General features: G+C 38.7%; 1 protein-coding gene across 1 annotated transcript in view; it reads right to left on the minus strand.

Annotated features, from left to right (window-relative positions):
* The window catches only part of TRPS1 (transcriptional repressor GATA binding 1), a 228,117-nt gene extending 210,490 nt beyond the window's left edge, over positions 1-17,627 (minus strand). The window contains exon 1 of the mRNA XM_054708487.1: positions 17,602-17,627. The gene's annotated coding sequence lies outside the window, so the exon portion shown is untranslated. The remainder of the gene's footprint in view (positions 1-17,601) is intronic.
* Between the last annotated feature and the right edge of the window lie 5,985 nt (positions 17,628-23,612).

Genomic DNA, 23,612 nt, shown 5'->3' on the forward strand with positions numbered 1-23,612 from the left:
TAAAGAGGACAAAATTGAGCTGAGTATGTTCTTCCTCTCCTCAAACGTACAAGGTGTTTAAGACTAAAGGAAACGGAAAGGCTTTCAAACGAAGGAATACATGGCCTGCCCAGGTGGCTCAGTTGGTTGAAGCATCATCCCATGCGACAAAAGGTTGAGGGTTCAATTTCTGGTCAGGACACATGCCCAGGTTGTGGGTGCGGGTTTGATCCCTGGTTGGGGCGTATAGGAGAGGCAACCAAGCGAGAGATGTTTTCTCCCTCTTCCCCCCTTCCCTTCTCTCTAAAATCAATAAACATATCCTCAGGTGAGGATGAAAAAAGAAGAAATATGATAGCCAACATCTGAGGAATAGATAGAATTGGTATAGTTAAGGTTGGATGAAAGGTATTTCTTAAAGGGAAAAACATGAACACACAGTGGTTTGGGAATATTCTGGGACTAAGTACTACTTTGAGGATAGAACACAAGGTGTTGTACAGATGGAACTGATAAATTGGGAGCAGAGCTAATGATGGTTTATAAACAAACTAGAGGCCCGGTGCATTAAATTCGTCCACTCGGAGTTGGGGGGGGGGGCACATTCCTCAGTCCAGCCTGCACCCTCTCGCAGTCCAGGAGCCCTCGGGGGATGTCCGACTGCTGGCGTAGGCCCGCTCCCCGTCACCAGGCTTCTGGCTGAGCGGCGCTCCCCCTGTGGGAGCACACTGACCACCAGGGGGCAGCTCCTGCATTGAGCGTCTGCCCCCTGGTGGTCAGTGTGCGTCATAGCGATCGGTCATTCCACCGTTCGGTTGATTTGCATATTAGCCTTTTATTATATAGCATACCTATGGCATTTTAAGACCACTGACATTGGAACTCGGAATCCAAGTTAGGCTTAGAGGTGAATGTGCTGGGGTTCTTTCATTCAGATCAAAAGCTGAAAGCATATAATCCTCAATGAAAAGGGTAGAGATGAAGAGGGAAGTCAAGGGCAGATCAGAACACGTACGGCAGGAACCCAGTGCCCCAGAAGCCCAGCCAGGAGAGATACCCAAGAAAATGGCTGGCAGCATCCAATACATTTAAGAAATGCAGTCAGATGGAAAGGCGATTGGGCTTGGCTACCATAGGCCTCCGGTATCCTCGGTACAGTGTCAATAAATGGAGGAGCCTTGGCAGAGTCCACGTAGCTGAAAAATGAAGATGTACATGAAAAGAAACCCAGATTCGAGCTTTCAATATTTTCCCCACTCTGGGTTTATTTTTATATCTGAGTAGGTTTATCTTTTATCTGGGAAAAAAAAAAAAAGACCACATTCCATATCTGGCTTAGGAACACTCTAATTAATAAATCTCAAAGAGCAACGTTTTGACTTTGTGCCATGCCAAGTACAAGATGAAATCCATCTGGAAATAAATAAAAAGTAGCCTTTTGTTTTGTTTTACCTTGTATTTTTCTAAGCTGTCAAAGGAGATATATTCAATATTTGTCAATCGTTTCCTAAAATCACTCCAGTGCTGAAACCCTAACCTATTAATCAGCTTCAGTAGCCATCTATTAGCTACAGAATCGCAACTGGATTTTTCCTAGATTCCAAGAACGCTCCATAAGCAACTACAATTGGATGATCATCCAAATGGGCAGAAGATAAATGCCATTTAACTACCCTCTAGAAAACATCCAGGATAGTCTTTGCTCACAAACATGTGCCATGAGAACAAGCATAAAACGGGATATGAAATATAAAAAAGAATATGTGAGAAGAGGTTTACCAAAAGTAAGGGAATATATTAGCAGAGTTGTGATTAAGGGGGAGCAATAGGAAATTAACTGCACACTACTGGTAATTTATCACGAACGCAAGTCCCTTAATAAATGGCAAGAAAAAAATGAAATACAAAAAAATCTAATTTCAACCTTTTCTGGATTTGACCTATAAGTCAACAACAATAACAAGAAGTATATTCTGATCAACAAAGCCCAGAGTGAGAGCCACTGTAAACTTATTTTGGTCTTCAGTGACAAAAGTACATGGTTAGGTTCCAATCTCCTAAAGTAAAAGAAGAAAAAGAAATTGTCTGTATATTGGGGGAAACACCAATAATTTATTTAGGAAAATAAATTCTAAATAAATTAAGAAAGATTAGGGCAAATTAGACATTCATAGCATTTCCTATGGTTCTATCAGGTATACATTGGATGTAAAATTATAATCACAGTCAGGGTTTTAAAAAAAATCAACTATATAAAGAAATAAAAGCCAAAGGAAAAGATGGAAAAAATTCCTTGATAGTTATGTAAGAAGAATAATGGGAGGTGTTAGCCTTTCTCTGTACAATATGCTTACTACACACAGAAAGAGATTTTATGTGAGATGACCAGTATAATAGTTAAAATGGCTCCTTAACCCATGTTAGAAGAATTGCTTTTAAATGTTAATAATCACTCCATTACTCTCTGATCTCATTGATTATTTCTAACTGGATGAATATGATTATTTTCCCCAAGCAAACTGTTTCATTTTGAAGGAAAAACTATTCACAGCCACTGAAACAGGTTTTCACCTAAAGAAACATTAATAAAACAACACAACCAAATTAAAAACAAGCCTATCCTCTGGTTAAAATACAAAAAATGGAAAACCCAGACACATAAAAGGCAACCTTTGCAAGTCAACATGAAGTGGGGTCAAATCAAACCCTGGACCAAACCAGCCCATTTCCAGGGTCTGACACATCTCCTCCAAAAGCCACTTCTGCAGCTGACTTGAAAGAGTGTGGAAAGTGTCTTGGGTCCAACATCTTTCTGCGTGGACTCTACCACGTTTCTTTAAAGCAAAAAGGAAATGACAGTAGCATCCAGGATTGTAAACTGTAAATTTCACTGATGGGGGGAGCTGCCTTAACCCTTTACATTATACAATATAACTATTAACACTGGAAAAATGACAGAAAAACAAACACAAGAAACAAGCAAAATACCTCAGATATCTAAGAAGAAAATTTTTTCCTGTTTTTCCAATGCAACAAAGTAAATGATTTAAATTTGCTTAACTGTAACCAATAAAGAAATGTTAACTGAATCCATCGCGAGGTCACAGATAAAATATGGAACGTTACAGAAATTCTTTAAAAAACGGCATTAAATTTCTATTTTAAAGTATTTTATTTTCACTACATTTAGGCTGAAGTGTATCACTCAAAAGACAGGATTAAGAAGAAAGGCATTTAAAATAAATGAGGTTCCTTTATTATTCTTCTGTTAATTTTTATAAATGCTGAGGAGTTTATGTAAAATGCCACAAATAATTTTTCAACCACATTTTAATAATTAATTGCACATTCAGGCCTAATCTCACAGATGCTGTCTATAGTTTTCAACCAACCAAGGGACTTATGGCTGTTATAAATTAAAAAAAAGTCCAGTTTCTTGGAAGATAAAATATCCTTAATTCAAATGGACCACTTTTTTTAATTGGTCTCAAAATAGATAAATGTTGGAGGCATTTTAAGCTAAAGGGAGAAGAATAATGCAAACTAACTTCTTATTAATAACAATTTTATAAACAATTCTTCAGTGCCAACTGGGTTTTATGTAAGATAGTCCAAAGAAGCTTCTATCATTCAAGTGGTTTGAAAGAAACAGTAAGCCTAGATTTTCTGCAGTAACTTTTAACCTTCCAGGATAATGTCTAAACATGTGATTCCCCTTTCTTCACAAGGTATTGATAGAGATATACTATGAATATATCAACTGCTTTACTATACGATCAATTCCCTGCGGCATACTACATTCTAATTCTATTCTCATATCTATCTACAAAAGGAAAAAGGAAAATTAATGAATCGCAAACGTTAGGCAGATTTCCTCAACAAACATCAAAGCTGTCTAGTGTTTTATGTACAAATGAGGATGGTGACCAGACACAGGTTCAAGTTCAGTCCTTGATCTAAGTAGCTATATGATCATGGGAAATTCACTTAATCTTCAGCTTTCTTCTTTGTAAAACAAGACGATTCTGCTAGAATGGATACTAGTTCATGTCCCTTCTATCATTCAAAAGAAAGCATGATCCTTATGACCGCTCTGAATAATACCCGAATTAAAGAGACACAAAACCTAAATTTGAACAGCAGATTTTCAACAGACCATTCAAAGCAAGTTCAGCCACTGAGAAAAGAAGTGTTTTATTGGCCAGGGTCTATATTTCTACAACAACCAAAAAATAAATAAAAAAATACACACACACACGTATGTATTATATATATTTAAAAGATTCGAAAGTCTAGATCCATTATTCCCTCATGTATATGGGAAGCAGGGCATTATACGTTCACACACATATGATGAACTATGTGCCCATCAGCAAAGCAGATGGGGGCCAGGTTTCAGAGCACAGGCATAGAACTAAGAACATTCTCTCACACTCTCAATCTGAGCTCAAATAGGTGCTTAAATTTTTATCCATCTCCACGGTTTTATTGATGTAACTTAATGAAATAAAGAGCACATATTATTGGGCTCAGAAAGTTTGCTCAGATTTTTACATGATCATCTTCTATCAGATTATTTCTACAATGCTGTTTGTGCAAATAAACCCTAATTACGAAAAGAAGAAACAATCTGGGGAATTTTTTTATTCGTTATCTGTATCTAGAGGCTTTGAATGAAATCTAAAAACGCTGGCCCAGCTCTTCCATTAGATTTCAAATAGGTAAATTTTCTAAAATTATCCTTTCGAAATAGCACATTTAACGTGATTTGAAGTCACCACATTAGCCTAATTGTGTAACGTGGTTTTGATGACACTGGACCCAACTTTTGGCAAAATGTTATCCTGACATCATAAGGACCCAAGGAGGGCGTGTTTGGTTGAAATGTCCACATTTCTACCAGTGGAGACACCAAAATACAGTTAAATACACTCCACCAGGAGTGCAAATTAGCCACTCTCTCCGAGTTAATTCCACCTTCAGTGAATAGCCTGGGTGATGTGTTAGGGATTCTAAGTTTGCAATGTTGTATCTATTTCTCTAGGGCCTGATGCATTTATTCCGAACAAAAATATTTGTCAATAGGCTTTAAGACGAGTATGCAGAGCTGTTGTTTCTTTGAAGTAGCAGCCTTATTTGTTTTACACATCACTATAATTTAAGGATGCCAATCATTTTAAACAGTCGTTTGCATAAAATAAAATACAGGCAAAACCAGAGAAAATCTTTATACTAAAAACACCTTTACACTAAGATATGTCAGATTAAAGTCTTCATTGAATATACAGATTTGCTTTTAACCCTGTGCATTCGCGGTATTTAATTTTTTCTTTTTACTTTTGGAAAATTCCACAGGAATACCTTAGTTGATTTCAAAGGTGGTTACAATATTTTTTTTCTTTTTCCTTCAATCACATTTTTAGATACAAATTGCCTAAGATGCAAATGAGAAATAACTAAATGTCATATTATTTTACACCATTCAGAATTTTTGCAGTTACCTAAAAGAATAAATATATGATTTTCAAACACCAATTTTTGAAGTAAAAATAAAAGTATGTAATTAACATAAAAAAGGATTTCTCCATAGTGAATCCTTAAAAATGACCAAAATATCTTATCATAGGAAGCTATGGAAGGTGAAATGAAATCACTGACCTCTCAATTTGATAGTTCAAATGAGCTTCTAAAAAGATAATGCAAAAGAAAAAAATACAAAATTAATTTGCATCTTATGGGAAAGAACAAGGATTCTGTAATAAGAAAACCCTAAAAAGATGAAATTTTTCCTCTCCTTTCTGAAAAGCTTGAAAAAACAAAACTAAATTATTTCAAAATCAATGGACTACAAGCAATCCAAGAGAATTTGGAAAACAGTTCTCTAAAAACCAATCCAGAATGCAGGATGTCAATTTGGAAATAATGGAAGCATATTTCGTTTTCAAATTTGAAAACTTTTAAAGACAAAAATTCCAGTTAACATCCCAGTGATTAACTCAGGGACTGTTTCGCCAAGAACAACTTTCGGCACTTAAAACGTAAAACTGTCAGTTTCCTCTGCTTGGAGACAAAACATACAAAACGCAAACATTCACTGCTCTATTTTCCTAGATGTGAGAGACAGAACTAACTTTTATAAAAGGTGATTGCTCTGAATATTTCTACCTGTTATTACATTCATGCCGTAGCTCCCCCAAATCAGCTACAAATTCCAAACCTCAGAATCATCCTTAGCAGATGGCTACTACTCCAGTACATTGCTCCCTAAATCTTGGTGGAAATACAAGCACTTATTGAACTTTGCTAGGGCTCAACGTACAACTATGTTAAGCTGCCAGGGCTTGATGTTGTTGGATATAAGCTACCATAAACAATAAAACTCTTCACTAAAGACCCCTAAGGGCTGATAGCAGGATAGTTGGCATTCTATTTCTTGCAAATCCAAATAAAGCATACTGACGGTGAGAATAATGTAAGTACTCTCTTCCCTGAACCAGGACACATTCATTTCAAGCATCAGCCGTGATCGACTTGTCAGATACATATTTATAAACTTGGACTACAGAGTTTGGTAGCAGCACTGAGTAACTAAAATGGTCTTAATCTTTTTGCCAGAAATCTGTCAGTTGGTGCTTACAATTGTTTCAAAATTATACCACTACTTTAATTTCATTCAATGCATTTCCTCAGACAAATAGGATGGTAAAGGCCTGCTTGCAACAAATCAATAAGTGGAATTATTTTACAGTGTATGCCTTTCCTCTTCTTATACTACCCCCCAAAATAAATATTATAAGGAAATGTAGGCAAAAAATAAAAAATAAAAAACCCACAGCTAGCACATTTTTCCACTAAAAGAAGAAATACTTATTTCTCCAAAAACTGAAATATTAGATTCCCAAAGAGAAAAAAGAAAAAAGGAAAGAAAAAAAAAGGTAATAAAGCATGGCAGAATAATCCAAAGGAAGCAGGCTTGGGCTCGGCATTATTTCCCTTAGCATCCTGAAATGAACGACATCACGCTGCCCGTGATCTCTGCTTACTCTGAAAACCAGCCAGAGGATTTTCAAAAAGGAAAAATTCGAGTTGTGCTTTCAAATGCCAAATTAACTTACGGGACTTCCACTCCTGAAGGAGAGCAGCAAAGGAGCGCACCAGAAGCTAGAGAATGCTTTTTGTCACGCAAAGCCAGAACTGATGAGTGTGACCCCAATGGGGTTTATCTAAAATCCCCACGTACCTCAGGCAAAGAGGCCCAAGGTTTTCTATGTCAAAAATAGACAAATAAATGAAGCTAGATATAGCAATAGTTCCTTACGTCATAACGGAGTGTACAGTATTCAAGTCCCCCTTTTCTTCAGCTCTCTCTCTTTTTATATAAGGAACCAAAAATGGGAAAAACCTGTTTACACTCATATCTAGCCTCCTAGCCTCCATTTGTAATCTCTATGGGTCTCATTTTAAAACTTTTATTATTATCACTGATACATCGAAGTATTCAGGAAGTGTCAATGGCATGCAGACATAATTAAACGTGAATAATGATATGCTGAACTATTCTTGGAGGAAAATGTACAGGACAGGTGTGTACAAAGTGCAACACCAAAGTTAAATGTTTGACAGAGTGAACGTACAAGATCGTGTACACATATGTACACATATTTACACATAAAATGTGTACATTATGATTCTTACTACTGGCCTAAAATTTTACGAGTGGCAGCTTTCTTACTGGAAGCTTATCAAATACAAAGAAAAAGTAAAAAGTAAATAACTAGGGCACTCTTTCAACATCATAAATTGTCTTAAGAATGGGACATTTAAAGGTAAAATAAACAGTGATGAGATAGAGAGTAAAATAAACTGTTCATTGTAATTTAGGTTAAGGTGACAGTGGCTTTTTTTTTTTTACAGTAATTGACCACATTTTATATCCAATGAATGTAATGCAAATTCGCTCTAAAAAATAAAGGAGAAACATCTTTTACTCTTTGCTTATACATTTACAGAAAATACTGTTTTATGTTACTTATTACTTGGATATGTAATTGCTTTGGCCACTTGTACCTAAGCTCTTTCTAAAACTTACCTAAGTTTGCATAATTGAGGAGCAACATTTGCAATCATTTTTAAAAATAGTAACTTAAAGACAATATTAAACATAATCATTTCTGTTTTTTTAATTTATAATTTAAATGGATTTATTAACATGAAAATTCAGCCATCAAATACAGAAACACATGATTTTAAAAGATCTCAAAGGTATATCTACAAATAATAAAGGATTATTCATCATTTAACAATTACACTAATATTTGAGGAAATTTATAACATGGGCCTTGATTCCAATTAATATATATGTGATCATTATTAACGACCATCAGTTGAATGGCATTCTTAAAAGTTAGAGTGAGCTGGATTCTCTTTCAAAAATATTTAATGGCATCAAAAAGTAAAGCAGAACCAAACACCAAACTCTCTTTTAGAAACTTGCAGATAGTGGGGACTACTTCATAGTACTGAGAGAAAAACAGGCTGCTGTATTTATTTCTACATCTTTCAGAGCTAAGGATGCTGTGTGGATAATGACATCACAGAGAAGTCACAAGTAGAAGTTGGTTTTTAATGTATTTTGCCAATCTTGCTGTCATTTCAGAACCAAAATTATAATTAAATTAACCTCTAAATCAGCGTGGGGATGCATTAAGTAATTAAAATGTGTATTAACAAAGACTAAAGTCATTTCAAAAAATAGGTAATATGTTAAAATTCCATTCAGTGCCTGTAATGCAAAAACATTCTATATGAGTGAGACTACAGATATGTGCACGTTCATGTACACAGTAAATTAATATGAAGCCACAAATCCATATGCTGCACTTGTGCATAGCTCAGAGAAAAATAAAGCTAAAACTAGATTAGTAATGCTTGATGTCTCTGCACATGAAGTATATCATGTAATAGAGAAATTTAGATTCCACAAACAAATTTCTACTGCATATATTCACACTGTTTATAGATGTATCTGATCTCAGACATAATAGATACTTCTATAAGGAGAAATCAAAATAGTGACTCACAAGAATTCACTGAAAGCTATGTTATAAAATCTAATAAAGAAGCACATTATATTATAAATGTTTCTTGATTTATAAGTTTCATAAATTCTGTTCAGATATAACAAATAACAAAGCTCTAAAGCAAAATCTCTTATCTCTTCTTTTTTCAACAGCTAAAATATATTTAATGTCTAAATAGCAATTGTGTTGTATCTATCATCCTATACTGGGTTCCTTCCTGCTTATTATAATACTCAATTTAATAAAATAATGTTAACGCTTTTTTAAGGCTTGAGACATAAACATTCGATAATATGAATATGCTTATTATTCTTTACAATACTATGCTACTCACTGCCGTGAATGCAAAGTAATTAACAGATGAAAAAATTATAAATGCAAATAAATGAACCATGCTCCCTTCAGATAAAAGAAAAAAGAAACAAAATAAACTATGGATACTTGAATATTTCCTTCTAACACTACTCTAGGAGGCTTAAAGAGCTGACAATGAGTCATTCGTTTATTCAAGTGTTAAATAAATTGAATATATAAGTTAACTTCTGACTTACTTAAAAGTATTTGGAACATTTTCCAGAGCCTATTTTGACTGTGTCAATCACCTAGATACCAAAGTTGTTGTATTGTGTTGCCTGATGAAATAGGACATACAGCAACCCTCAAAACCAGTATTACAAGCCCGGCAAACAAGCATCACAATTGGGTGACGCACAGAATCCATCACCCTAGGGGGGAAAATGCTATGGTCATAGTATGGAGTCTTTACATGTTCTATATTATTTCTACATAACGTTTTGAGATGACAGAATTGTAAACTGTAAAGTACCGTCCCATAAAAAGATATATTCAGAAATGGCACCATCACTTAACTGCTACTCTCGACAAAAATTGGACTTTGAAAACATTATCTGAAAAGATGCTGAATGGTGGCATTTTGTTTTATAGTTTTCTGTCATTTCTTAAATTTCTTAGTAAATGCAGAGGTGATATTAGTATTGTGATAATAATGGCTTCATTACTGTTAAACTCCATACTCATTTCAAACTTCTAGAATTTATAAAGTAGGTCATGTATCTCCTTAAAAGATTCGTGTTTAAAGAGTAGAGTTAATGGCTCAGCAGACTAAGATTCCACCATCAAGGTGTACCTACGGATTATCAGTCCATATACATTACATGCATAACACACACATACAATAGCATGCACACAGAGCAGCAATAATTTAAATACAGAATAGCTATTGTGACTACTTCAAGCCCTTGCAGGCATTCACACTGCTCGATTTCTCTCATATTGTAGATATCCTACCATCCCAAAATTGCACAAATCAAAATGTTACCTTTGTTCAAACAACACTGCAGTTCATTATATAACGGAAAGTGTCATCCTTAATGGCTCAGGATCCAAGATAGTGGTGGATTCTTGGAGCAGAAGTGGTGCCGAGTAGTTTGAGGCAAAACTGAAACATATTGTTTAAGTAAACCTTAAGGGGAGGGGATCATATGCGCAATTGATGGATTTTTTTTTTTTATGTCATCTTCCACAAAGCCTCTCCAACCCCTCCCTGCCTCGGAACAGTAAACAAACTGCTGATATTAAAGGATGGCAGCTCTGAACACCTCCTCCTCCCCCTTTTTTTTTTTCTCTCTTGCTAAACTTTATTACTGTTCCCTCAGTTTTGAATAAGCCAACATTCATTAAATAAAAATGCATTAACAGAGAAACCCATAACTTCAAATTTCGGATTGAAAACTTGTGGGGGGAGAAATAAAATGAAGCAAGACTTACTTGAAGACACTCTGATGCAAACCAGTTATAGCTTTAAGTTTCTAAAGATTTTCCTGACAACTCCTTAAGGAAAGAAGTAATTAGCAAAGAAAGAATGCCTCTGATTTGAACTCAAGTCTACAGTCCTCACAAGAAAAACTGAGGAACGCAGAAAGGTAAATCAAAACTGTCAAATTTCTACGAGAGAACACCTCAACTTCCCTAAATATGTGGAGTGGTTTTTACGACCATTATAAATGTCTTAAAAGGCGTTTTAAGCTATCAATGTGAAGCCTAATTTTCAGTATGTATTATTTCTAAAATATACTCTGTTTGAAAAAAAATAAAAAAATCTCAGAACAAATTTGGGGTTAAAAGCCAAGTCCCAGATAAGTAACCATAAGATTTCAACCTTAGGAACAATTCCCATCAGCAATGTTGCTCAGTTCTGGCCCATCAAGTGGGGCAAGGGTCCCATTTCTGGGTGGGGTGTCTTTCCCCAAGGAAGGAAACACTGGCACAAATCTCTTTGCCCTCCTGAAAGATTGTCCGACTTGCCAGCTTCTGAAGTTGCCCTGATGTCAATCAACATCACCAAGATGTCTCCTAACTGGAGAAAGTTCTGTTCTCCTGCGCAAGATCAGGAAAAGAGAAAATGACTATGGGGAAAAAAATGGAAACTTAAAAACACTGTGTAATTAATAGGGTTAAAGAATGATCAACTAAAATTGGGAGAGAGGGGAGAAAAAAAAAAACACGCCAGCAGAAACAAACTGACCCTTAAAATGAACGTTTTCCCTCTCAAAATATATTTTGGTAAAGTTTCATCTATTTTCCTTCCTCCGCACATAAAAATGATTAATGTCACAATTAAACTTCCACAGTTCAGGCTCTTGCTAACAGGTGTAGCGTTCTTTATATAAACATATTCATTGACCTGTCGCCATTGATAATCTTAATTAATTCATATTGGTTGAAACAAAAACAAATGTTCTTTTCCAAATAAGAAAGAAATAACGCAACATAAATACCCACTTCTCCCCAAAACCCCGAAACTGTTTAAGTTACGGTAACCTGAAATGCACCAGCCATCACAGAGAGCGATTGGAGAAATCCGGCAGTGTTCAGCAGGAAAGATTTTTAATAACAGATTGAAAAACAAGAATAAAAATAACTACATCAACAGAGCCTTTCTTCCTCAGGCCACAAGCCCGTTCTTACTTGAACTTTTTTTTTTAAATGGCATTTTGGCCACTAAAACCAATCCAGAACATTATTAAAAGTTAAAAGCTACCAATTACTTCTGTCTGTTCTTTTAAAGCAAAGTTTGGCATTACGTCAGTTGGTTTAAAGAAAACAAGAAAGAGAGAAAGAGTAGGAGAGAAAGTTTCCTGCTTGTATAAACTAAACCACCAGGGAAGGTGTCTAGCCACTTGTAAAGTATTTACTGCAGGTTTTTAAAGAGCTAGAAAATATTTAAAAATTAAAAGTTTTCTCTTATTTTTTAATGAAACATACTTAGGAACGAAAAAGCGTAGCCTTCGTGTCTTCTTTGAAGTGTCTGGATGTTATTGGTATTTCAATCATAGCTCTCAATCATAAAACGATTTCCAATGATGCTTCAAATTGAAAATACATAGATAATTTCATCTTTGTTTTGCTACTTATATTTGTGCTCTTGAGAAAAGAAAAAAAAAGGGGGATGACAAAAAGTAGGCATTGCTAAGTGACCAGATTTCTTCATCTAACTCGTAACGATTTAAATTATTTTTAATCACAGATTCTTCTTCAAATTCAGGGAGGTTTCTTTAACTCTAAAAGTTCTCTTTCTAACCTAAATCGAGTTCTACATTATTAGACCCATCAGAGAACCAAACCAAAGACCAACGAACTCCATTCCCAGGGATCAGAGAACCACCGGGAGATAGGACAAGCCTAAAGATGACCATAAGACCAACACTGGAGACATTAGAAGGGCCCTATATAATTAATCAAATATCCTACACAAATAAACAAACGGCTGAAGACCCACTTCTAGTCAAGGACAAATTCTTTAAAGTGGCTATTCCCTCAGCAGCCCTGGCTGCTACTGAACAGTAGTATAAAACAACACTTGGCATTTTAGCATATTTACTTTAACCCACTGGTTAAAGTTTTCAGGAGATACATAATTTTGATAATTACCAACACTCTGCTCAATTTTTTTTTCAATGTAAGTGATTACAAAGTGCATTAGACTCCTCTAGACACAAGAATCACAAGTACCCTTAGAAAAGCAGGTTACATTTCCACTTGGCAAAGGCTACAAGAGTTCCTTCATATTTTATCTAAGGGGACCCTACAATTCCATAAATCATGACTATTCAGAAACAAAAAAAAATTCACTTCTTTCTGTAGGATATTAAAAGAGGAATGTAGTTATCGTAAGGTAAAACAAAGTCTAGATACGCTGCCATTAATTTCTCCAAATTTCAATAAAAAAAGAAATACGAGAAAGGAGTAAACAAGACTCAGAAGTAGTTATCAGGGGTATTAGTAGTTATAACCAGCAAAAGGGAGAGAGAAAGAAACCGCAGTTACCTGAAAGCTTCTCCCAGGATGAACAACAGGAAGCAAGTCCATAAAACTTGGCTGCTTTTATCAAATTGATTGTAACTTGTGAGCTGCCCTATTTGGGGCAGAACCGTCTGAGTTTATAGTTTTCTTTGCCTGCCAAAAACAGATGCAGACTACCACACTAGCTGTCCTGCGGAAACTAAATTAAGCAAAGGCAAATACCAAGTGGAAAGTTGTCAGTCTGTTGAATGAATGGCTTCATTTTACACACCAGAGAATATCTTAATAAGAATATGTTTTAATGCGCACGTCATTTTATTTTAAGTGCATCACTTATTTCAAAAATAATAATTTTCCCTTGAAACTGATGACAAACACCTGCGCTTAACTTTTCTTAAAAGTCTATTTTGCTTTACACACAATAGCATAGTATTGTTATAGTACTGTTGGCTATTGAAGGGATATTAAAGTAACAAAATACAAATTTTATATGTTTGTATCATGGAAAGCATTTAAAGGCCAGTTACCAATATTTGTGCTCATTTTTAATTCAAAAGGAAGCTCTAGCTCAAAAACAATATGCTACAAGTTCTTTTAAAACTTTCAGTAATGTTTATTTACTTCAACAAAGAAGACAGCCGTTTATTAAAACTTATCACCTTTTGGCATTCTTCATAGAAATATGCAGATCTTAAATACAAATTGTGGTATTTCTCTCTCTGCCTCTTTCTCTCTCTCTCTCTCTCTCTCTCTCTCTCTCTCACACACACACACACACACACACACACACACATAATAATAATAATCATAATCATAATATAATAGAAACATCATTGAGATACTAGGATCTTAAAAGCAGCTATTCCACAGCTGCATTCATTTCCCTGTTTTGAAGGTTTTCCTGATGAATGAAGATTTCCTTATGTGAATTTGAGAGACCTACACTGCGGAAATCAGAGTCAACTTAGAAGCAATATGACTTAAAAGAAAAGTAAAAATAATACTGAAAACATGGTAGGGGCACATGGACCACACTTACGATTAGCACACTGATAGAGAGTCTAACCTGTTTTTAAGCAAAACTTTTGTAAAATCATTTAAAATATTATCGTCAAAATGCTGAGGTCTAAAATCAACTCAGACTTCTCAGCTCCTAGGACGCTTTTCTCCTCACATTTAATGTTACCTTGAAGACACAAAGGACAGCATCGAAATAGCAGCAGAGACCCTCACAGCGTCTAGAATTCCAAGGAGTGACAAACTTTTTTTGTAAAGAACTTGTCACGTTCCACTATTTGCTGGGAGAGTGTCAGATTTAGTTATCAGTATGTGCGGGAAAGTATTCTACACACACATATCCTAACATACAACAGATACATCGGTAAGCCGCAAACATCAGCTCCCGGATGGGAAAGAATACTTTGCCAACCGAGTATTACTGAAGCTTCGAGAAGCCTCACCTTTAGAGAAATCAAGTCAGAATGGTGGCAATTCAATTATATTTCCCCTCAGAAGCTTCCTTGCCACATGATTAATATCCAGAAATAATCGTCAAACTTCAGCATGTGAGTGGCCCTGTCTATTAAACCGAACCTTGAAATGGTTCATCCCAGGGCATAACCTTAAAGGAAAGTTTAACTATCTGAGGAGGGAGAAGCTCTCAGAACGATATTTTTGACTTCTTAAGATGAAGCATGCGATTAATAAACTTTCACTTGAAGGCAAAAAAAAATATATATATATATATATATATATATATATATATATATCCTCAAAATGTTGGTATCATTTCCAGACTGTCCTGTCAGCATCACAACTTACAGGAAATGCTTCATCTTCCCATACAAACCCTGTATTTATTCACAACCCTGGCATACTTGGGGGAAGAAGAAGAAGAAGAAAAAAAAAAAAGCCCACTCCATTTTAGAGCTGGCTGGCTTTTTTTTTTTTTTACACTAACCGGTGGAATATCTGAGAAAGTGTTCTAAGCAAATGAGCAGCCTGTAAGAAACTTGACAACAGTGAGTTCAGAAACTTTCATTCTCATTTTGTCCACGTCAAGGACTGGCTGCGCGCATTCCTTTCCTGCGCTGCCCCTTTGCCTGTCTCACGCTGGCAGCCTTTTCCGAAATGATCAACTTTTCCTAAAACCGGCAGCAAAGGAACATGATGCCAGCAAGATCCATAGGTTTTTTTAACGTAAAGAGCTGGAGGACTTTGAAGGCTGCCTGGAAGGTGCCTATTTTATTTTTTTTTTGCCTTGAGCAACCGAATGTTGAGCCAGCAACCAGGCCTAGAGTTACCACTTCTGGGTGACTTTTGTCTCGGGCCCTCCCTGGGTTTTCCCTCTGTCCTTCGTAGCCCTCCCAGACCCTTTTCCTGTTCACCTGGTGCGTTTACGGGAAAAGTGCAATGACTCTACCAAAAAAAAAAAAAAAAAAAAAAAAGTGCCATGAATCAGGAATCGGCCTAACTTCTCTGCGATTTAAACTTCTCCGCTAAAGCTTCTCACTTCACTTACCTCACTGCAAAGTCTAGCCGTGATTGTCCAAAATAGGGCAAGGAGGGATATCCTATCATACTGTGGGTTCATCCTTAAGATCCATCGCTCTGACTCAAAAACTTTCCTAGATTATCAATTATGAGGCCTAAAAAAAGACAGGAGGAAGTAAAGCAAGACCTAACATTGAATGAGCCCAAGATTACCCCCCACCCCCCAGCCCCCTGAAACCCACCAGTCCTTCTGGCCCTCTAACTCCCATTGCTTTAGAGTCTTAGGGCCATCAAACTGCGACTGACTTCCCAGGGGGGGAAACACCACCATCGCACGCAGGTACTAACAAAACAAAACCCAGAGGAAAGAGGAAAAAAAAGCTTCCCCAGCCACAAAAACAGCTTTGCCCTTCCAACAGCCCCCACCTCCGCCTCACCCTCCAAAATTATCCATGGGGTCCTGCAATCCTGGAGTTCTGTGAGGGGGCAGCGGTGTTGGCCTCGGCCTTCCCACCGATGCGTCTCCCCAGAACCCAAACAGGAACTAGACAGCAGGCGAAGCTGCGCCCCGTCCGCCCGCCCGCCCGCCCGCCCGCCCGCCGGGATGTCCCACCGCTGTCAGGCGTGGAATCCCCGGCCCGGGGGCCGCTGACCCGGGACCCAGGGCGCATCGCAGAGGGAGCCGGCCCCTTCCCCAGCCCCTTGCGGAAGCGCCCCGGCTGCAAGGCCCTGCCACATGGCACCGCGGGGCACGCACCCCTCGGTCCGGCCGCCCTGGGCCGCGCACAGGCGGGTGCATCAGGGGGATGCGACCAGCCTCCCTCTCCAGCCCAGCTGGGCCTGGAAGAGGAAAAAAAAAAAAAAGTTTGAAGCCCTGGCTTTTTGCAAACTCTTCCAAGCCAACGCCGGTCCGGTGCTGTTTTCCTACTTTGGGGACCACGCGAAGGCCCCCCCTCCTCGACCCTCCCGAGTTCGCCCAACTTACTACTCTGCATGCTGGTGCCTAGTCTGCTCCCCGCTTGTCGGGAGCCCCCAGAAAACTTGCAGCGGCGGCGGCGGCGGCGGCAGCGGCCCCTCGGGTCCAGCCACCTCCAGCTCCTCCGCTGCGCCCGGTAGGAGAGAATTAAAATCAGCCAGAGAGAGAGAGAGAGAGAGAGAGAGAAAGAGAGAGAGAGAGACAGCGAGGGGGAGTGGGGCTGCGAGGGGGGAGGGGGCACCGGCCCGAAACTTCTTTTTTTGGCAAATGGGGATTTGTTTTCCCTCCTCCCCGGCGGCTGAACTTGACCCTCCTGACTCCAGGGGCTACTGCAGTTTGAAGTCGCTCCTTTCGAAAGGCTCCGATGCCTCTCAGACCCACCAAAAGGAGGAGAGGAAGGGAGGGAAAAGAGAGCAGAAGAGAAGAAAGAAAAGAAATCACACGCGCAAAAAAAAAAAAAAAAGGAAGAAAGAAAATGCATGTGAAACCCGAGAAGCCTGCGCTTGGCTTTCTGCACACTCTCCCTCCGCTGCTTTTTTTTTTTTTTTTTTTTTTTTCTCCAAAGAAAGTCACTTTTAATTCCCAGGGCTCCCCGCTCGCGATCGCCCACATTTTGCGCACACACGCGCGGGCGCAGCACTCGCAGCGCGGCGCCCGGCCGGGCCGAGCGGCTCCCGCTCCCCGCCGCCCCCCCCCCGCCCGCGCCCCCCGCGCCCCGGCCCCGCGGCCGCCCGGGCCTCCCCTCCTTACCTGTTGATTAATCGTCAAGAACACCCTCCGCAGCCCGAAAGATGGTGGCGCGGCGGCCAGAGCCATGAACCGTCTTCTGTTGTTTGCAGAGTTGATCTTGGATTATTTTGGGGGCGCGGGGGGGGGGGGGAGAGAAAGGTCTTTCCTGCCTCCCCCCCTTTTCCTTCCCTCCCCCCTTTTATAAAAAAAAAAGAGAGAGAGAGAGAGCAAGAGAAAGAGAAAGGAAATAGAGCAAGGATGTGCCCGGTGCCGGGTGGGAGAGGGGAGGGGGTGTTGTTTTTTGTTGAGAAAAAAATAATAATAATAATGGGAAGGCGAGAGAGCGATCGAGAGGACGCGGGGTCTGGAGAAACGAGCAGCACCTAAGAGGAGGACGCTTGAGATTGCCGTGAGATCGGGTCTTTATCAGAAATGTTATCGCTTGTCAGGACCTCAGTCTCCGCGCATTACGTCAGTTTCAAGACACCAACACTATTAATATCAAAGGAGCCTTCGCGGAGGAAAGCGCCACCCCAGACCGAGCTCCCTTAAAGAGACAGCGCGCGTCCCCGCGCCGCCGCCGCCGCCCCGCCCGGCTCCGAGCACCCGCCGCCGCCGCCGCCGCCGCCGCCCGCCGGGACCGGCCCCGGCCGCGGCCAGCCGGCTGCGCGAGAACTTCGCCCGAGTCTGAGCGCCGCGAATGAGAGCGGCGGCGCGGTGCAGGGACCCGGCTACCTTCCCGCCCCGCCTCCCCCCCCCCCTCCTCCTCCTCCCCCACCCCCACGTGTGAACGTGCGGGCTGGAAACCCAGGAGAAACCCCGAAAAAGCTTTAGGAATAACGTGGTGAAAGATAAGGACTTACCTTGGGAGGGGGTGGTTGGGGGGGGGGGGGCAGGTGGGGGCCAGTGCGTGGCGGCCAGATCGTGGGTGCCCAAACACTCGGAGATGCTCCCGGGAACAGTCAGAAGAACTCTTCAAAGTGCCTTTTACCTTTTGGGGTGTTACTTTGCCTTCTCCCCTCCCAATGAAACGACGCAGGATTTGTGTGTGTGTGTGTGTGTGTGTGTGTGTGTGTGTGTGTGTGTGTGTGTACACGAGAGCGCGCGCGCGGCCCCTCCCCCGCCCTTTTTCTGGGGCAGGGAGAAGTCTTAGGGCACCTAGTCGGTGGGCTGGTGTTTCCCATGCATTTGATGGCAAGTGAGAATGAGACCTTGAACTCTATTCCTGAGTTGGAGAAGTGCAGACTCAGGTTGCTAATGGTTTTGTGGGCTAGGGGGAAACTAGCAAGCTCTGTGGGTGCTTAAGTGGGGTACCACAAAATAGATAAAATGGGAACATTCTTCAAGTACGGCAAGATTAGTACCTGCAGCTCTTTGGAGTTAGAGTAGCAGATAAGGAACACTGAATTAAGCATGACATTCTCTTTACTACTTCACATCTCCAAATACTCTCATTGTTAAGTCAAATTCTCTCAAAATAAGTTACTGCATTGAGCCAGGTAGGTGTTTTTTTTTTTTCCCCCTTTTCTTTATTTCTTTTTTTAATTTCTAAAAACCATCAATGATGCATATGAGTACCATGACAGGATCCAAAGTGTAGTAGATGTTAAAAAGTAAGTAGATATCTCTTGGGAGTTTGGACTTCATTTTCTTCAGTTGGGTGACTTTAAGTGGCATGTTTTTCCTCTAGTGAAAATCAGTTTAAACTAATTTTGTACTAAAAGAAGAAACATCCTTCCTTCTCCAAACTGCAAAAATGATTAAAATTAGAATTTTAGAGAGGTACGTACAATCATGAATCCGTAAGCCAAAGATGAAGTAATTTACTCCAAAATATTTTTTCACTAAATGATTCTTGCATCTTTTAAGAGAAAAAAAGCTAAGTATATATTTTGAAACATACTATTATCAGAAGTGAAAAAGCCAACCTTACTGCTTTAAAAAAAAAAAAAAAAGATCTTTATTCCTAGTCAGGCAGATCTGTGATTCCTTTTTGTAGCACTTTTATTCCAGAATTTTGGTATCGTGTCCCAGACACTATGAGTAGAAAAGCAATAATTCTTTTGCAATAGAGAAACTAGTCAGGTAAAACAGTAGTCAAAATACAGTTTCACAATGAGGCAAACAATATATTCCCTAAAGGAGAAGACAATGAACCTTATATGCATGGAGTTATTCATATGTGACCATCAATTTAAATTAATTTGGGAACAGAGTAAGATTTATATACGTATAGTCGCTTGCAGGGAGAATTAATATCAAAATCTTCAGTAAATCTCATAGTCAGCTACTAAGGACCACCTGCATATTTTCACACTAGAGTCATTTAATACTGTCCACTGCCAATTTCCACTGTAAAAAGTATTCATATATTAAATATAGAGCTTTATTTTCTTTTTTAAGCCATAAATTAGCTTACCGACATTTATGGAAATATGCACGGTGCAGTGAGAAGCATTTTTATTCAGGAGAAATAAAGGATCTGAGTGAAACATTCTTGAGCCATGACTAACTAAAAATATTAGATCAAATAAATTTTGAAATATGAATCTGAAGAATAAAACGGTTTGTATTTAAAGGGTTAAAACCACCTAAAACTGCTGAAGCTGGTATCTAACTGATAAAATCTCAGGCTATAGCATCTTAGCAGCAAAGTTAAATAGTACAATATATCACAAGGATTAGTCCCCTAATCTATTTCTGCTCCCCAAGACTTAAAATGACATTTTAAAAGGGGAAGTGATCTTCCTCTTCGTCACTCTCACATGTAAGCCAATCATCAAGAGTGTAAATTTACTCACGTGAAACAAGCATTGATTAAATTGGTTTTAAAAAAATGAAATTACATGCTCAAGCACAAAACCCTTGAGATGGCTGGTGTTTTTCCACCTGTAATAATACAAAATTTGACCATTAAGTGTACCCAAAATTATACATTATATAAAATGTTAAAGCCAAAGGTCTGAGAGTGAATTATGTCCTTCAGTGGAAAGGATCAAGTTACACTTCAGGTACTGAAGCCAACAAATTCATGTTCACTTAAAAATTTAATGAATGAAGTTTCATGGACCCAATTTTGCTGAAGTTTGCCTGAGAGATGAGGACTCTCTTCATGTTCCTTTTTGTATTTTGAGTTCAGCAGAGCAAAATGCTGTCTGTATCCATCCATTTACATGAACCACAAAAGATCTGTAGAGCAGTTAGTAAAAGCACAAATATTTTTGTAAACTTTTTCAAGCAAATTATTTATTTATGAAATAATTTATGAAGAAAATTTTTACCTCATGCTTTAGATATATGACATCTGCTCTTGATTGACACAATATGTATAAGCTCAAAGGCCCTCGGAGCATTTTTTAATTCTAGTAGGAATATTTCAAAACAACCAACTAATACATGAGGTCATAATTGTTTGACAGTTGTTTTTAATATGTAAAATAAGTTATGTATATTGTTTTCTTTCAAATGTTTGGTGATTTGTGTTTATAGTCCTGACATGTGCATGGCACAAACTGAATTAGGGGAAATAGTAAAGATTTATTTACATTTATTGTCTTCTACTGTCAAACATATGCAAAGCTCTTAAAGCCATTCTCTTCCTTTGCTTTTATTTGCAAAGTGTTTCTGAACAATAGAGCCTCCATGTCAGAGTGACAACCTGTGCTTGTATCAGCTATATCAGGAAATAAAGGGCAAGTGAAGAGAAATTTTTAAAAAAGCAAACAAAAGTAATGCCTTCCAACTAAAAGAACTTCTTTTGAATCTTTTGTAATTCTTTGAATTCTGGAATATTCTTTCACGGCTGGACCTCTGATGAAACAGTTCCTTGAGCTGTATAATGCTTATTGTTTACTAAAATTACATAGTGCATTTTTTTTTCTGTTTTATTATTTAAACATTCTTCCCCCCCCCCTTTTCTTGTAGTTTATTCAGCAGAGATACAAAGAGGGATTAGTAGTTAAGCAAAGCATACTTGTTTTACATTTTCAACCTTTTACCACATAACTTACAGTTCCAGTGCCTGTAATCACGATGATTTTACCTGATGGAACACGTATTTCAGAAATGTAATCCAACTGTTTACCCTGACACGTCATAAATTGCAATTCCTTTCAGAAACCTCAAAGATTGACAACCCTTGGTCCTAAATGCCAACTGCTTTAACACACACTAGCAAGAAAACATGTATGCATTATTTGCTCTCAAGTTAGTACTATAACATAGGAAATGGAAGACCGCTTTGCCTTCCAGCATATTAAAAGCAATTATTGAAGGAGCCTGCCTCCTGCCTGGTGAGACCTAGAGGAACAGAGCATTATCAAACACGAACTTCCCTGAGTCTATTTCTTCTCACAATCACATGCCGCTCAACCTTAAAAAAAAAAAAAAAATCCTGCACACAAATTATGACCATTTTCCAACCTACCTATTGCTGAACACCTCTGGGTGAATTTATTAAAGATAAATTCAGCTTTAAATAGCCTGTATCTGGTATTCAAATTCACATTTACACTTGCCAATCCTACCCCCTGCAATATCAGGCAACTGCCGACTTCAACAGATGGGCCTTGCAGCCCACCCCAAAAGCCAGCAAACATGGGCTTTATTTAATTAAAAGAGGAAACAAATTTCTGAGGTGTAGGCACACACAGGCGCTCACACACACACACACACACACACACACATCCCTGCCTAGGGAGATCCAGAATAATAATGATTCTTGCATTTTCAATAGACTTTATAAATGTCCAACCATATACTATCATTGGGTTGAAAGCAGAATTAAATAGTATTGCTCAGTGCTATGTATTCAAACCAAACTACTCTGGGAAATAACTGGATTCACTTCCCTTCTCTTACTAAGAAAGAACATTTACATCTGAATTAACCCAGACCCACTATCTGCCCCTGAAAAGTAGGTGTTTTCCAAAGTTCTCCTTATTTCTACCCTTATTTCATCCCATCCTCTTTCCAAACTTTGTTCAGTTAACTCTCAGTTGTATATAACCAAGTTGTATATAACCATCTGATTTTGGCAAGATTTCAGACTGAAATATTACATTAGAAATCGAACTTGTGAATTTGAATGACATATGTCTAATATCATAATTTAAGATGAAGAGGCTACAAAGAGACAACATGGAGGAGGAAGGAAACAGACCAACCCCATCTCTCTTGAAGGAATGAGTCATGCAGACCAGAAACCTCAGACATTTGACATCTTTGGCAATACCTTCTCCCACACGCCCCACATTCAATCAGTTACCTAGCCTTGCCCTTGTTTTCTTTTCTAAAAGATTTTGTACCTTTTACTGCCTTTCTTTCCATCCACACAGAACCTTTCCAAATTAAAAAGTTATTATCTCCCCCAAGACATCCCATTGAGCGTTATTGCTCTACTCTCTCTCTGCCTCTGTTCGTTATTATACTGAGCTATCTGATCAGGTCATTTCCATTTTGCATATTCTACTTCTGATGACAAAAAATCCTTGACTTCCAACTACCAAAAGAGTAACACCAAAGTGCTTAGGGCGTTCAAGTTCTCCCATTACATAGTCCAAAACACTTTTCCGGCCTAATTCTTCACTCCAGGCTTCCACACAGGCCACTCTCCTGACCCACCGATGCAGTCATTCGCCAGCCCCATCTGACACTTTAGAACAGGCGTCCTCAAACTACGGCCCGCGGGCCACATGCGGGTGTTTTTGCCGTTTTGTTTTGTTTACTTCAAAATAAGATACGTGCAGTGTGCATAGGAATTGGTTCATAGTTTTTTTTTTAAACTATAGTCCGGCCCTCCAACGGTCTGAGGGACAGTGAACTGGCCCCCTGTTTAAAAAGTTTGAGGACCCCTGCTTTAGAATGTCTTGTTTTATGTTTACTGCTACCTTTTACTTGAAAGTCAACTCTCCACGCTAAGTAACCTCTCTTCTTCTAAAGTCAAACTCAGATTCTGCCTTTTGCATGAAGCCTTCCCCCAAAAGGCAGGAAGTAAGCTTCTAAGGGCTTTGCTTCTTCCTCTAGGCAGCAAA

The sequence above is a fragment of the Eptesicus fuscus genome, chromosome 19 (genome assembly GCF_027574615.1).
Source record: "Eptesicus fuscus isolate TK198812 chromosome 19, DD_ASM_mEF_20220401, whole genome shotgun sequence".
NCBI lineage: Eukaryota > Metazoa > Chordata > Mammalia > Chiroptera > Vespertilionidae > Eptesicus > Eptesicus fuscus.